The sequence below is a fragment of the Hemitrygon akajei genome, unplaced genomic scaffold, assembly GCF_048418815.1.
Source record: "Hemitrygon akajei unplaced genomic scaffold, sHemAka1.3 Scf000063, whole genome shotgun sequence".
NCBI lineage: Eukaryota > Metazoa > Chordata > Chondrichthyes > Myliobatiformes > Dasyatidae > Hemitrygon > Hemitrygon akajei.
In genome coordinates this window covers 1,289,696-1,306,960 of record NW_027331949.1, presented here as the reverse complement: position 1 = coordinate 1,306,960, position 17,265 = coordinate 1,289,696, and the positions used below count along the sequence as shown (strand labels likewise).

The 17,265-nt window shown below is 47.1% G+C and overlaps 1 protein-coding gene across 1 annotated transcript in view; it reads right to left on the bottom strand.

Moving 5' to 3' along the window:
- Window positions 1–17,265, bottom strand: part of LOC140721874 (lysophosphatidic acid receptor 5-like) — a 100,021-nt gene that overhangs the window by 80,365 nt on the left and 2,391 nt on the right. The gene's annotated exons all lie outside the window — the stretch shown is intronic.

Here is a 17,265-nt window from a genome sequence, read left to right as displayed (position 1 = left end):
TGCAGATGCTGCGGTCACTAAAAGTGTTCCTCTGTTCAGCCGAGGCGGCGTGCAGAGGGTGAGAAACATTGTCCGGAGAGTCCTTTGCACAGTTTGACTCCGATAACAGAGCCAGCCTTTCTCATCAGTTTACTGAGTCTGAATATCGTTTACATTTCCTGGTGTTTACAGTTTGCAATTCCTGTCTACTGTTACTTCCCTACAGATTTGCCCAGTATGAACGCAGAAAAATAAGCTCAGGGTTGAACGTGGTGACTCGTGTGTACTCTGTTAATTCTCTACTTTGAACTTTGAGAGCGGAACAAGTGCCGCTTCTCCCTCACCACCATCCAGGATCCCAAACACTTCACCTGTCAGTCTGTGGGGTCATCTGCTGACTGAGTCCGGTACCCCCGGTGCTGCCTCCCGTTTATCGGTGAGACCCAGTGTAGATTGTGGGGGAGGGGGCACATCGCCGACTCCGCCAGAGAATGCCTGATTTCCCGGTGCCCGCCTATTTCACTTCCGCATCCCATTCCCATTCCAACTCTCAGTCCACGGGCGCCTCTTCTGCCGGGATGAGGCCACACACCAGCTGGAGGAACAATGCTTTATATTCCATTTGGGTAGCCCCCAACCTGATTCCATTTTCTCGAAATTCCGGTGATTCCCCCCCCTCCCCCACCTCAACCCTCCCTTCTCCACTACCATTCCCATTTCGCTCTGTCACCTCATCTCCTTACCTGTCTTTGTTTCGTGATCTCAAGGTTGTATAAAGTATACAGTACATACTTTGATAATAAATGTACTTCGTACTTTGGTCATCTATCCCCTCCTACTTGATACTATTGGAGTATAAAAGTTGCATTGTTTGCTGTGTAACCAAAGCTATGTAGTCAGCTTTGAGTTTGCTATCTGCTATGCATGTATCCAATTTAGTAGAATGAAATCTTAAGAATGTAGAAGACAATGGGGTGTTAATGAGAGCTAGCTAAGAGATGTAGATTAGAACATGATTAAGTCAATGGGTAGAAACAATAATGGCGGATGTACTTGTCATACGCAACTGTAGACCGATTGGATATGCTAATGCAACTAAACCAGGAGATTGCTATAAAAAATGCTATAAACAAGGATCGGTGGGCAATCAGCGACTAGCTCAATGACTGTCTCAGCTTTGATTTGCAAATTAAGGTTTAACCCTTCCTGAAGAATCTTTTGCGTCTCCTGGTCGTTTGTGGGGCACGAGAAACCACGACGATATACAAATATTAGAAGAGAAGTAAAAAAGAATTAAAAAAAGTAAGTTACCTCAAACAGTCTCATGGGAGGGAGGGAGGGGGTGGCAACACTTCCCCGGCGATGGATTGACATTGTAGAGCCCAATGGCCGAGGGTAAGAACGACTTCATATAGCGCACTCTGGAGCACCGCGGTTGTCTCAGTCTATCACTAAAAGGTTAACACAAAGTGCACTGCAGATGCTGCGGTCACTAAATGTGTTCCTCTGTTCAGCCGAGGCGGCGTGCAGAGGGTGAGAAACATTTCCCGGAGAGTCCTTTGCACAGTTTGACTCCGATAACAGAGCCAGCCTTTCTCATCAGTTTACTGAGTCTGAATATCGTTTATATTTCCTGGTGTTTACAGTTTGCAATTCCTGTCTACTGTTACTTCCCTACAGATTTGCCCAGTATGAACGCAGAAAAATAAGCTCAGGGTTGAACGTGGTGACTCGTGTGTACTCTGTTAATACTCTACTTTGAACTTTGAGAGCGGAACAAGTACCGCTTCTCCCTCATCCAGGATCCCAAACACTTCACCTGTCAGTCTGTGGGGTCATCTGCTGACTGAGTCCGGTACCCCCGGTGCTGCCTCCCGTTTATCGGTGAGACCCGGTGTAGATTGTGGGGGAGGGGGCACATCGCCGACTCCGCCAGAGAATGCCTGATTTCCCGGTGCCCGCCTATTTCACTTCCGCATCCCATTCCCATTCCAACTCTCAGTCCACGGGCGCCTCTTCTGCCGGGATGAGGCCACACACCAGCTGGAGGAACAATGCTTTATAGTCCATTTGGGTAGCCCCCAACCTGATGCCATTTTCTCGAAATTCCGGTGATTCTCCCCCACCCACCTCAACCCTCCCTTCTCCACCACCATTCCCATTTCCCTCTCTCACCTCATCTCCTTACCTGTCTTTGTTTCGTGATCTCAAGGTTGTATAAAGTATACAGTACATACTTTGATAATAAATGTACTTCGTACTTTGGTCATCTATCCCCTCCTAATGATACACCCTTCTCCAGCCATATACACCTTTCACCAATCAACTTCCCAACTTGTTCCTTCACCTCTCCCCTACTCCCCATTTCACCAATAACCCACCGCCTTATACTTCTTCCAACCCTCCCTCCGACCTCCTTAACCTGACTTATCACCTTTCTCTACCCACAGTACTGCTGAAGGGTCTCAGCGAGAGATGACGACTGCTCTCTCCTTTCCACAGATACTGCCTGTCCTGCTGCCTTGCTCCAGCATTTTGTGTGGCTTGCCTTGGACATCCAGCATCTGCAGCTAACTCTGCCCTCAGAGGGAGAGCAGCAAGCAGACGAGTGTCACTCAATCCCTCTCCAAGGGGAAAGTTTGCACAATGAACAGTGCCTCTCTGTCCCTCTCCCTCAGTGGGATATATCTTCCTTGACCAGTGTCGATCCATCCTTCTTCTCTCAGGTATATCTGAACACTGAGCAGCTCCTCACAATCACGACCTGACCTACTGGGATCATCCAAATTTTTATGTGTGTTGTTCTGGATTTCCAGGGAAGTACAGAATCCCTGTGACTCACAGACCCTCTGCCTCAGGACGAATACAGTGACAGGGGTCCCTCAGTACCCACTCTCTGCACTGATACAGTGTCAGGGGTCCATCAGTACCCACTCTCTGTACTGATAGAGTGACAGGGGTCCCTCAGTACCCACTCTCTGCACTGATACAGTGACAGGGTTCCCTCAGTACCCACTCTCTGCACTGATACAGTGACAGGTGATCCTCAGTACCCACTCTCTGCACTGATACAGTGACAGGGGTCCCGCAGTACCCACTCTCTCTACAGATACAGTGACAGGGGTTCCTCAGTACCCACTCTCTCTACTGATACAGTGACACGGGTCCCGCAGTACCCACTCTCTCTACTGATACAGTGACAGGGGTTCCTCAGTACCCACTCTCTGCAGTGATACAGTGTCAGGGGTCCCTCAGTCCTCACACTCTGTACTGATACAGTTTCAGGGGTCCCTCAGTACCCACTCTCTTTACTGAACGGTGACAGTCGACCCTCAGTACCCACTCTCTCTCTACTGATACAGTGTCAGGGGTCCCTCAGTACCCACTCTCTCTACTGATACAATGACAGGTGTTCCTCAGTACCCACTCTCTCTACTGATACAGTTTCAGGGGTCCCTCAGTACCAACTCTCTGTACTGAACAGTGACAGTCGACCCTCAGTACCCACTCTCTGCACTGATACAGTGACAGGTGATCCTCAGTACCCACTCTCTGCACTGATACAGTGACAGGGGTCCCGCAGTACCCACTCTCTCTACTGATACAGTGACAGGTGTTCCTCAGTACCCACTCTCTGCAGTGATACAGTGTCAGGGGTCCCTCAGTCCTCACACTTTGTACTGATACAGTTTCAGGGGTCCCTCAGTATCCACTCTCTTTACTGAACGGTGACAGTCGACCCTCAGTACCCACTCTCTCTCTACTGATACAGTGTCAGGGGTCCCTCAGTACCCACTTTCTGCAGTTATACAGTGTCAGGGGTCCCTCAGTACCCACTCTCTCTACTGATACAATGACAGGTGTTCCTCAGTACCTACTCTCTCTACTGATACAGTTTCAGGGGTCCCTCAGTACCAACTCTCTGGACTGAACAGTGACTGTCGACCCTCAGTACCCACTCTCTCTACTGATACAGTGTCAGGGGTCCCTCAGTACCCACTCTCTTTACTGAATGGTGACAGTCGACCCTCAGTACCCACTCTCTCTCTACTGATACAGTGTCAGGGGTCCCTCAGTACCCACTCTCTCTGCTGATACAGTGACAGGGGTCCCTCAGTACCCACTCTCTCTACTGATACAGTGATGGGGTCCCTCAGTACCAACTCTCTGTACTGAACAGTGACAGTCGACCCACAGTACCCACTCTCTCTACTGATACAGTGACAGGGTTCCCTCAGTACCCACTCTCTGCACTGATACAGTGACAGGTGATCCTCAGTACCCACTCTCTGCACTGATACAGTGACAGGGGTCACGCAGTACCCACTCTCTCTACAGATACAGTGACAGGGGTTCCTCAGTACCCACTCTCTCTACTGATACAGTGACACGGGTCCCGCAGTACCCACTCTCTCTACAGATACAGTGTCAGGGGTCCCTCAGTCCTCACACTCTGTACTGATACAGTTTCAGGGGTCCCTCAGTACCCACTCTCTTAACTGAACGGTGACAGTCGACCCTCAGTACCCACTCTCTCTACTGATACAGTGTCAGGGGTCCCTCAGTACCCACTTTCTGCAGTTATACAGTGTCAGGGGTCCCTCAGTACCCACTCTCTCTACTGATACAATGACAGGTGTTCCTCAGTACCCACTCTCTCTACTGATACAGTGACAGTGGTCCCACAGTACCCACTCTCTCTACTGATACAGTGTCAGGGGTCCCTCAGTCCTCACACTCTCTGAGAAAAAAACTTACCCCTGACATCTCCTCTGAACCTGCATCCAAGCACCTTAAAACTAAGCCCTCTCATGCTAGACATTTCAGCCCTGGGAAAAGGCCTCACACTATCCACACGATCAAATCCTCTCATCATCTTGTACACCTCTATCAGGTCACCTCTCATCCTCCGTCACTCCAAGGAGAAAAGGCTGAGTTCACTCAACCTATTCTCATAAGGCATGCTCCCCAATCCAGGCAGCATCCTTGTAAATCTCCTCTGCACCCTTTCTATGGTTTCCACATCCTTCCTGTAGTGAGGCGACCAGAACTGAGCACAGTACTCAAAGTGGGGTCTAACCAGGGTCCTATATAGCTGCAACATTACCTTTTGTCTCTTAAACTCAATCCCACGCTTGATGAAGGCCATTGCACCGTATGCCTTCTTAACCACATTGATGTTTCTCTCAGGGTGCTGACTGGTGTCTGTCCAGTACCCCCACACTCTTTCTCTCAGGGCCTGCCCTTTGCAGTGTTGCTTGGGTCCCACTGCAGCAGCGTAGATATTGGACTGGGCTTCAAAATGCTCAGGCTTCTGGATTGTGACCAGCCCACACATGGGAAGTGGAATTTCGGCTGGCATGTTCTTGTCAGATGTACCGAGATATCATGAAAAAGCTTGTCTCACAATCCGTTTACAGAGATCCGATCATCGCTTTGTGCTTTGAAGTCGAACAAGGGGAAAATAAGCAGTAATCAAATGCAGAAAATAATTCAACAGCTGGAGGGAAAGTACAGTGCAGATAAGCGAGAGGTTAAAGGTCATAATGAGGTAGACTATTTCATGATATCATACTGGGGATCCACTCATTGGGCTTAGAACAGCCCAATAGAGCCTGGTTTTATCGTTTGCTGCAAGCTGCGCTGGAGAGCAGGCTCTTGTGTTTTGCTTCACACTTGAAATCCTGCATCACTATCGTACACCCGTGACTGTGTCGCCACCCACAGCTCCAATCTGATCATTAAATCTGCTGACGACACTACACTGACTGGCCTAATCTCAAATAATAACGAGACAGCCTACAGAGAAGAAGTCATCACCCTGACACGGTGGTGTCAAGAAAACAACCTCTCCTTCAATGTCACAAAAATGAAGGAGCTGGTTATGGACTACAGGGGGAATAGAGACAGGCTCGCCCCTATTGACATCAATGGATCTGCGGATAAGAGGGTGAACAGCTTTAAATTCCTCGGTATAAACATCACAGAGGACCTCATGTGGTCTGTACATACCAGCTGTGTGGTGAAAAAGGAACCTCTTTCACCTCGGACGGTTGAAGAAGTTTGGATTGGGCCCCCAAATCCCAAGAACTTTCTACAGGGGCACAATTGAGAGTATCCTGACTGGCTGCATCACTGCCTGGTATGGGAACTGTACCTCCCTTAATCGCTGGACTCTGCAGAGAGTGGTGTGGACAGCCCAGCGCATCTGCAGATGTGAACTTCCCACTATTCAGGACATTTACAGTGACAGGTGTGTGAAAAGGGCCCGGAGGATCACTGGGGACACAAGTCACCTCAACCACAAACTATTCAACCTGCTACCATCCGGGAAACGGTACCGTAGCATAGAAGCCAGGACCAACAGGCTCTGGGACAGCTTCTTCCACCAGGCCATCAGACTGATTAATTCACGCTGATACAACTGTATTTCTACATTATATTGACTGTCCTGTTGTATAATATTTATTACAGATTACTATATATTTCACATTGCACATTTAGATGGAGAAGTAATGTAAAGATTTCTACTCCTCATATGAAGGACGTGAGGAGTAAAGTCAATTCAATTCGATCACCACATCCAACTTCAATCACACATTCCATCCTGAAAATCTCACATGCTCATCCCACATCACGATCATAATCTGACCTTTACAGCTCCTACACCCAGAGCCTGGTCTCACACACGCCACCCCAGATGACCCAACACATAGTGTTCAGCCCTACCCATAGCTCTCACACATCCCTGGTAACTTAGCATTCCAATCCCCACCAATCACAGACCGCGTCCCACAAGGTACCCTCACACACACCATCCCACGTCACTCTCATACACCATCCGATATGACGCATGGCCACAATCCTATGTCACAGACACACCCTTTCTCTAATCGCTCTCTCAAATCGTCCCCAACTCTCAGTCATCCCATCCCGCTCCTCTGCTCCCCTCCCACAACAATGACACCAGACACACACCCCTACCACATCAGAATTTGGTTTATGATTTCCGACATGTGGCGTGACATTTGTTAACTTAGCTGTAGCAGTTCAATGGGAAAATAGAAATAAAAGTAAATAAGTAAATCAATTACAGTAAGTACATATATGTAGATTAAATAGTTAGATTGAAAATAGTGTGAAGACAAAAATATATATAAATATATATATATATAAATATATATATATATATATATATATATATATAAGTGATGTAGTGTTCATGGGATCAAAGTCCATTTAGGAATCGGATGGCAGAGGGGAAGAAGTTGTTCCTGAATCACTGAGTGTGTGCCTTCAGGCTTCTGTACCGCCTACTGATGGTAACAGTGAGAAAAGGGCATGTCCTGGGTGCTGGGGGTCCTTAATAATGGACGTTGGCTTTCTGAGGCACTGCTCCCTGAAGATGCCCTGGATACTATGGAGGCTGGTACTCAAGATGGAGCTGCAACTTTCTGCAGCTTCATTCTGTCCTGTGCAGTTACTTCTCCCCCCCCATACCAGACAGAGATGCAACCTGTCAAAATGCACTCCATGGTACACCTCTAGAAATTCTTGAGTGTTTTTTGTGACAAATCCAATCTTTTCAAACTCCTAATAAAGTACAGCCACTGTCTTGCCTTATAACCATATAACAATTACAGCACGGAAACAGGCCATCTCCGCCCTTCTAGTCCGTGCCGAACGCTTACTCTCACCTAGCCCCACTGGCCCTCACTCAGCCCATAACCTTTCCTGTCCATATACCTATCCAATTTTACTTTAAATGACAATACCGAACCTGCCTCTACCACTTCTACTGCAAGCTCATTCCACATACTACCACTCTCTGAGTAAAGAAATTCCCCCTCATGTTACCCTTAAACTTTTGCCCCCTAACTCTCAACTCATGTCTTGTTTGAATCTCCCCTACTCTCAATGGAAAATATCTATCCACGTCAACCCTATCTATCCCCCTAATAATTTTAAATACCTCTATCAAGTCCCCCGTCAACCTTCTATGCTCCAAAGAATAAAGACATAACTTGTTCACCCTTTCCCAGTAACTTAGGTGCTGAAACCCAGGTAACATTCTAATAAATCTCTGTACTCTCTCTATTTTGTTGACATGTTTCCTATAATTTGGTGACCAGAACTGTACACAATACTCCAAATTCGGCCTTACCAATGCCTTGTACAATTTTAACATTACATCCCAACTCCTATACTCAATGCTCTGATTTATAAAGGCCAACATACCAAAAGTTTTCTTCACCACCCTATCCACATGAGATTCCACCTTCAGGGAACAATGCACCATTATTCCCAGATCACTCTGTTCTACTGCATTCTTCAATGCCCTACCATTTATCATGTATGTCCTATTTGGATTATTCCTACCAAAATGTAGCACCTCACACTTATCAGCATTAAACTCCATCTGCCATCGTTCAGCCCACTCTTCTAACTAGCTTAAATCTGTCTGCAAGCTTTGAAAACCTACTTCATTATCCACAATGCCACCTACCTTAGTATCATCTGCATACTTACTAATCCAATTTACCACCCCATCATCCAGATCATTAATGTATATGACAAACAACGTTGGACCCAATACAGATCCCTGAGGCACACCACTAGTCACCGGCCTCCAACCTGACAAACAGTTATCACCACTACTCTCTGGCATCTCCCATCCAGCCACTGTTGAATTCATTTTATTACTTCAATATTAATACCTAATGATTGAACCTTCAAAACTAACCTTCCGTGCGGAATCTTGTCAAAGGCCTAAGCAAAGGTCTTCTTTATAACTGCATCAATATGTTGGGATCAGGTTAGATCCTCAGAGATCTTGACATCCAGGAACTTGAATCTGCCCACTCTTTCCACTTCTGATCCCTCTGTGAGGATTGGTATGTGTTCCTTTATCTAACCCCTCCTGAAATTCACAATCAGCTCTTTCATCTTACTGACATTGAGTGCCAGGTTGTTGCTGGCACAAACTTCACAAACTGGCATATCTCTCTCCTGTACACCTTCTCATCTCCATCTTTGGTTCTGCCAACAATGGTTATATCTTCAGCAAATTTATAGATGGTATTTCAGCTATGTCTAGCCACACAGTCATGTGTATAGAGGGAGCAGAGCAGTGGGCTAAGCACACACCCCTGTGTTGAGGAGGATATATTATCACCAATCCACACTGATTGTGATCTTCATGCAAAACCACTCACACAACCCATCACACCGCATCCCACACCACGCTCACACACTTACCACATCATTCACACACCACTCGCGCTGCTCACCCATACTCTTAGCCTCCCGAACGCTTAGCACATGTACTTTGCAAGACCCCTCACTCACCCCAATACATTGCATCCCGCAGACAGCCCCACGACCCTCACTCACATCACACATCACAAACGCCCACAACCCCTGTACATTGAATTACACACCTCACACACCCCCATCCCTCACTATTCACACCTCGTATCACTCACCCAGTCCACTCACGCACCCTCTCCTTCACCATTTCCCACTCCCATTTCCCTCTCCTACCTTATCTCCTTGCCCACTGGTCACCTCTCCCTTTTCAGTCAACCATGGCCTTCTGTCCTCTCCTGTCATATTCCCCCTTCTCCAGCCGTGTACCTCTTTCAACAATCTACTTCCCAGTTCTTTCCTTCACCCCTTGCCCCAACACCCTGTTGTGACCTATATCCTAGTGTTTCAGCCCTCCCTCCCCAAACCCTCGAACTTTGACTCCTCATTTATTTTCCCAGTCCTGATGAAGGATCGGCCCATACCAATCACACACCCTGTCCCACATCAATCACACTCCCTGTCCCATATCAATCACACACCCCATCCCACATCAATCACACACCCCATCCCACATCAATCACACACCCCATCCTACACCAATCGCACTCCCCGTCCCACATCAATCACACTCCCCATCCCACATCAATCACACACCCCATCCCACATCAATCACACACCCCATCCCACACCAATTGCACTCCCCATCCTACATCAATCACACACCCTATCCCACACCAATCACACTCCCCATCCCACATCAATCACACAGCCCATCCCACATCAATCACACACCCCATCCTACACCAATCGCACTCCCCATCCTACATCAATCACACACCCTATCCCACACCAATCACACTCCCCATCCCACATCAATCACACTCCCCATCCCACACTAATCACACACCCCATCCCACATCAATCACACACTAGTTCCACATAAACCATTTATCCCTATCCACACCGATCATCCCATCCCACATTCCATTCCAACTCCACCAACCAACACATTCTGCATGTCTCTCATACCCCATCCCAGTCCTTTACCCATTCTATCCAGGACAATTCACACAACCATTCTAGTTCCATGCCGCCAGTGATCCTAAACAGCCAATCCCACATCATTCATACTCATGACCATAAAACATAGGAGCAGAATTAGGCCATTTGGCCCATCGAGTCTGCTCCACCATTCAATCGTGGCTGATCCTACTTTCCCCTCCTCACCCCACTCCATGGCGTTCTCCCTGTAACCTTTGATGCCGCGTCCAATCAAGGAACTCTCAATCTCTGCCTTAAATACGGCCATCCACCTGGCCTCCACAACTGTCAGTAGTAAGAAATTCCTCAAATTCACCACCCTCTCTCTAAAGAGAGTTTTCCGCACCTCTGTTTTAAATGGACACCCCTCTACCCCAGATCATCCTCCCACTCTATCACACAGCTCTCATTTGCCCATCCCACACCACTCAAGCACCCAATCCGGACACTTTCACACCCCAGCCCTCTCCATTCCAGCACTCAGTCCAACAGCATCTACGCGCCATGTCGCACACCACTTTCAAACTTCACCCCACATCACTCACATGCATCAGTCGTACACCCCATCCTGCATCTCTGAGACCGCTTCTCCCGCCACTTTCCCCACTGCCTCTCCATGTACTTCATCCAATGCTCCACCTCTGTTCCATCTCTCCTACCTCCAATGTCAACCCAACTCAAAGCTCTATTCATTTGCCTCAGACCCTCATCGTACTTCCCTCTTACCTGTAGTCGCCCTCCCCCTCACGGAATCCAGCCTTGCCTATGTGGATTCTGTCTATACTCTTTGCTGCCTTGGGAAATGACATTCTAGCATCTCTCATTGGTAGAAAGATATAAAAGGCTGAAAACACATCCCATAAGGCTCAAGAGCAGCTTCCTGCTCACTGTCATAAAGGTTCTGTAGTACGACAAGATGGACTCTTGTCCTCACCATCGTTTTGACAACGTACCTTATTGTCTGCGGGCACTGAACTTTCTTCTGTCGCTGTCACACTTATTCTGACGTAATGATTTTATTTATTTTTATCTCAGTGCTTTGCATGTTGATTTGATCTGTATGAACAAATATGCAAGGCAGGATTTTTCACTGTGCCTTGGTGGTGGTGGTGGCATCCGTCTGTCTGGAAGGACAATGGGTGATCACAAGCCTGGGTGGAAGGTACGGTGATCCTGAGATGCCCAGTCATCAAGATCCCCCTCTCGGCCTCACCAGTGTAGTCCAAAGGAAAGCTTATGAAGCAATATGTTTGTCACCAGCTCGGCCCAGTCATATAAACCACCACACTAGATATGTCACAACAAGCACTTTGACACCATTCAATAATAAATTAATTCCAATGCCTAAACAAAAAATTCTTTGCTACGGATTTAAATTCATTTTGGATACTCGAGTTTCCCTGTGAACAAATGGGACAGAATTCTGAAGGAAGAAAATCCTTTTGTTTTCCAAGGTTTATTGGGAAGGTGAGGAAGACTTTGTTAAGTATCCTACATTTTAAATGCAACTGGCCCCGCAAGTTATTGAGTCATGGAAAGGGACGAAACCACATGAAACCATCTGATCAGCAGCTGTGGGCAGCAGGGATTGGCAGCCATGGAAAGCCAACATTGGCAGCAGAGATTGGCAACATGGGCAGCCTGGACTGGCAAATGGGCAGCCCAGACTGGCAACATGCGCAGCCTGGATTGGCAGCTGTGGGCAGCCCAGATTGGCAAATGGGCAGCCTGGATTGGTAGCCGCAGGCTGCCCAGATTGGCAAATGGGCAACCCAGACTGGCAACATGCACAGCCCGGATTGGCAGTTGGGCAGCCCAGATTGGCAGCTGCTGGCAGCCCAGACTTGGCAGCCCTGGCTCAGTCAGTGTCGAGCATGTCATTGGACCTGTGATGGGACAGGTATATTGGATACACCAGACTGCTGCCCATTCTCAACTTCAGCAGTGGCCTCTTTGTTGACGTGGTTGGTGACATGGGCATGAATATTCATGCTGCAGCTCGGCCAGTGAAATACACAACATCTGCAATGCAACCCTGCAAACCGTTCTAAAGACGACGTGCGGGGCAGGCGGTTTTCTGCACAAGGGGTGTTGTGAGCCTGGGTTGGTGGTGGAGGCCGTTCATGAGGCTATTGCATAGCCACACAAATGTGCAGGGTGTGAGAGGGTATTGGCATTGCTTGGCAGAAAGGAATGGCTCCGTTGGGCAGTTACTTACTAATTTAATCAGCTCAGCACAACATTATGGCCACAGCTCCTGCTGCTGTGCTGTACGCTGGTATTGGCAGAGAAGAGGACAGCTGCTTAAGGTGAGTGGACAAAATTTCAGTAGGTTGCAGAGGTATTTATTTTTAAACACAGAATGGTGGGTGGTGGGTGCCTGGAACATACTGCCAAGTAGAAGCTAATACAAAATGGACATTCATGAGACACTTAATTAAGAGCAAGGAAGAAAAAACGCAGGATTAAGCACTATGTAAGTAGGACCATAGGACGTAGGTGCAGAATTAGGCCATTAGGCCCATCGAGTCTGCTCCGCCATTTCATCATGGCTGATCCCAGATTCCACTCAACCTCATACACCTCCTGTCTCACCATATCCCTGGATGCCCTGACCAGTCAGGAAATGATCAACTTCCGCTTTGAATACACCCACGGACTTGGCCTCCACCTGCAGTCTGGTGCAGTCCACAGATTCTCCACCTTGGCTGAAAAAAATCCTCCTTCCTGCTGTTATAAAATGTCACCTCCTCAATTCTGAGGCAGAGGCCTCTAGTTCTTGACACCCTCACTGGAGGAAACATCTTCTCCACATCCATCCTTTTTTGGTCTTTTCAACATTTGGTAGGTTTCAATGAGATTCTCCCCCTCCCCCTGCATTCTGAATCCCATTGAGTACAGGCCCAAAGCTGCCAAAATGCTCCTCACATGTTAACCCCCATTTCCAGAATCATCCTTGTGAACTCTCTCCAATGACAATAACTACATCCTTTCTGACATATGGGACCCAAAAATGTTGACGAGATTCTAAGTGCGGCCTGACTTGTGTCTCATAAAGCTCCAGCATTATCTCCTTGCTTTTGTATTATATTCTCCTTGAAATAAGTGCCAATACTGCATTTGCCTTCTTTCCCACAGATTCAACCTACAAATTACCCTTCTGGGAGTCCCAAGATTTAAATTGGTCATCAATCAATTTTATGTAGGTCGGTATCACATTGTGGGCCAAAGAGCCTGCACTGCGCTGTATTGCCTCGTGCTCTGAGGTAGGGCAGCACTATCAGGTTGACACAGTTTGCAATCCGAGGATACACCCTCTTGCTTCTTGGTTATTTCCCAGTTTATGCAGCAGGGTGAGAGGAATACAACAACGTATTGCTGTGCCTGTCCCGCTCCCCCTCACCATACGGACAATGCTACAAGGAATAGGAGCAGAAGTGACCCATTAAACCCATTGAGTCTGCTCCACCATTTTATCATGTCTGATCCACTTCCCTCTCAAAGCCACTTTCCTGCATTCTCCTGGTAACCTTTCACTTCCTGACTAATCAAGAAACCGTCAACCTCCGCCTTACATATCTGGCCTCCACATCTGACTGTTTCACTGACTCACCATCGTCTGGCTAAAGAGGTTCCTCTTCATCTCGGTGCTGAGTTGAAGTTCCTCCTTTCTCAGGCTGTGCACTCTTCTCCTGGACCCTCCCACCATTGGAAACATCCTCTCCACATCCACGCTAATTTGGCCTTTCAACATTTGACAGATCCCACCCCCATTTTCATTTATGTCCAAGCAAGTACAGGCCCAGAGCTATCAAACTCTCCTCACACAGTATAATCCCTCAACCATTTTCATCAAACCTGTCCAATGTCAGCACATTCTTTTTCACATTTCTTTTACGTCCTTGCTTTTGTATCCTCATCCTCCTGGAATGAATGCTAACATTGCAGTTGCCTTCCTCACCTCTGACTCATTGTGCAAAATAAACCTCCAGGGAATCCTGCGCGAGGGCTCCTGGTCACTAGCGTGCATCCCGACACAAGCCTTGTGGCACTGCACCGCACCACGCCTGATGCTGAATCTGTCACAACTTCCCTCCTGTTGTTGTCACCCCTGGACCCAATCTTCCATCTCAACATTGACTGGCCTCCCTCTTTCTTCCAAGTGCACTACTCTCCCCTACACCCATTGCCAGTTGTTCCCAGTCATTTTGCTAGTTATTTTGTTGTCAGACTGCCTGCTTCTTAGTTCAGTTATGTCCTCCAGTCATCCAACACTGCCTGTAATTCCAGACTGTGAGAACATAGTCATTCCATCTATGATTGTGCTTTCTTTCCCCCGAAGTATAACACTCCAGAGTTCTCAGTCAAACATGTACTGACATGCTGTCACCTTCCTCCCTTTATTGCTGCTTGCCTGGCCAAGTGTTTAATCATCTTTTCTTACATATGAAGCATTGCCCCGTGCAACATTTTCACTGAGAATACTTTTAAAAAATCTTTTATATTAATCCTCACACTTCAAAGCACTGAATAAACCCAAAACAATAGCTCCTCTATGCAGAAGTCAATGCAAACTAATTTAGAGAAGCCAAGGTCAGCAGCAGACTCCTCCTTACATTAGGTGATATTCTGCAAGGGAAAGGACCAAGTTACCTTCAGAGAGGAGCTAGTCAGATACAACAATCCTTCACTGGAGTGAACAGGCTGAGATGATTTCGCCTCCTCCCTCTCTCGTTCTTTCTCCCACATTATCACTTTTTCATTCTCTCCCTCTCTCTCTTCCTCAACGAGGAGAAAATCCAAAAATCTGAGATGCAAAGGGACTTTGGAGTCCTTGTCCAGAATACCCTAAAGGTTAACTTGCAGGTTGAGTCGGGTGTGAGGGAGGCAAGTGCAATGTCAGCATTCATTTCAAGAGGTCTGGAATACCAGAGCAGGGATGTGATGTTCAGGCTTTATAAGGCACTGGTGAGGCGTCACCTTGAGTACTCTGAACAGTTTTGGGCTCAATCTGAGAAAAGATGTGCTGACATTGGAGAGGGTTCACAGGAGGCTGGCAAGGATGATTGTGGGAATGAAAGGATTATCATACCAGGAATGTTTGACGGATCTGGGTCTGTACTCACTGGAATTTAAAAGGATGGTGGGGGGGGGAGGGGGAGTCTCATTGAAACCTTTTGAATGTTGTAAGGCCTAGATTGAGTAGCTGCGGAAAGGATGTTTCCATTGGTGAGGGAGTCTAGGACAAAGACCCCAGCCAAAAAATAGAGGGGCGTTCATTTAAAACAGGGATGCAGCAAATTATCTTTAGCCAGAGGGTGGTGAACTTGTGGAAATTGTTACCACAGGCAGCTGTGGAGGCCAGGTATTTGGGTGTACTTAAGGCATAGCTTGATAGGTTCTTGATTGGCCGTGACATCAAAAGTTATGGGGAGGAGGTTGGGGACTGGGGGAGGTGTTGAGGTAGTGGAAAAAAATGATCAGTCATGATTGAATAGCGGAGCAGGATCTAATTCTGCACCTATATCTTATGGTCTTATGGCCTGTGGTCTCTTTTTCTGTCTCCCTCTTTGTGTTTCTCTCTCTGTCTTTCCCTCTCACACTATGTCTTTGTCTTTCTCTCTCTCTCCTATTTTGCCTATCTCTTTCTGGCTCACTGTCTGTTTCTCTCACACCCCCTCTCACTGTCACAGTTTCTTTGTCCATTTCTCTTTCTGCATGTGTGGCTCTCTGTCTTTTTCTTTCACTGTCTATCTTCTCCCCGTCCTTCCCCGTGCTCCCTCTCTCTGTCTCACACTTATGCTTTCTTCCTCTCTTGTGCTTTCTCTCTTTTCTGGGTGCTAACGTATTTGCTGACTGAGGTTCACTCCTGTTTTCAGAAGACCAGAATTATCCTTGTTCCTTTTGAAAAAAAAGTAAAGAAGCTGAGTTAAAGACGACCGCTGGTGGCTCTGATATCTACCCTCATGAAGTACTTTGAGAGATTGGCTATGAGTTGCATCAACTCATAGTGTGAGTGTAAGCGGCGGCACGGACTAGAAGGGCCAAGATGGCCTGTTTCTGTGCTGTAATTGTTATATGGTTATATGGTAACTCCAAACTTCCAGGTAACTCGAACCACAGCAATTCTTTTGCCACCAAAACAGGTCTATGATGGGTTATATACCCTGTCTGTTTCCTCATCTCTAGAGAATGTGGAGAATAAACACACTTATATTATCATTTATTGACTTTGGTTCTCGTTTCAATACTGTAATTTCATACTTTTAGGGAAATCAATTTTCCAAGGAAATTCAATTAAAGCTATTCACTACTAAATTGGACGCGGACTTTGAGTGACCTTTATTCATGAATAAGGGAGGAATGACTCACTAACAGTGCAATCGTCAAACCATCCAAAGTTCAATAGTCACAATTTATTTTGATACATACACGTAGACATCAGTCAAAGTTAACAAAAGTCAATTCTGGCACCACACTCAAAATGCTGGAGGAACTCAGCAGGCCAGGCAGCATCAATGGAAAAGAGTACAGTCAACGTTTCAGGCCTGGACCTTTCTGCAGATGTTAAAGGTGGGGGGAGGGGAGAGAGAAACACAAGGTGATAGGTGAAACCAAGAAGGGGAGGGAGAGGTGAAGTAAAGAGCTGGGAAGTTGATTGGTGAAAGAGATACATGACTGAAGAAGGGGGAGTCTAATAGGAGAGGACAGAAGATGGTGGCAGGCAAGGAGATAAGGTGAGAGAAGGATAATGGGATGGGGAATGGTGAAGGGGGGCATTACTGGAAGTTAAATAAATTGATGTTCATGCCATTAGGTTGGATGCTATCCAGATGAGTCTCTTTTCTGTGCACAGCACACAGAGATAGGCTGTGAAACATCCTTCAAACTATGCTTCAAAACATCCTTCAGCAAGCATGCTGAGTGCCCAGGCTG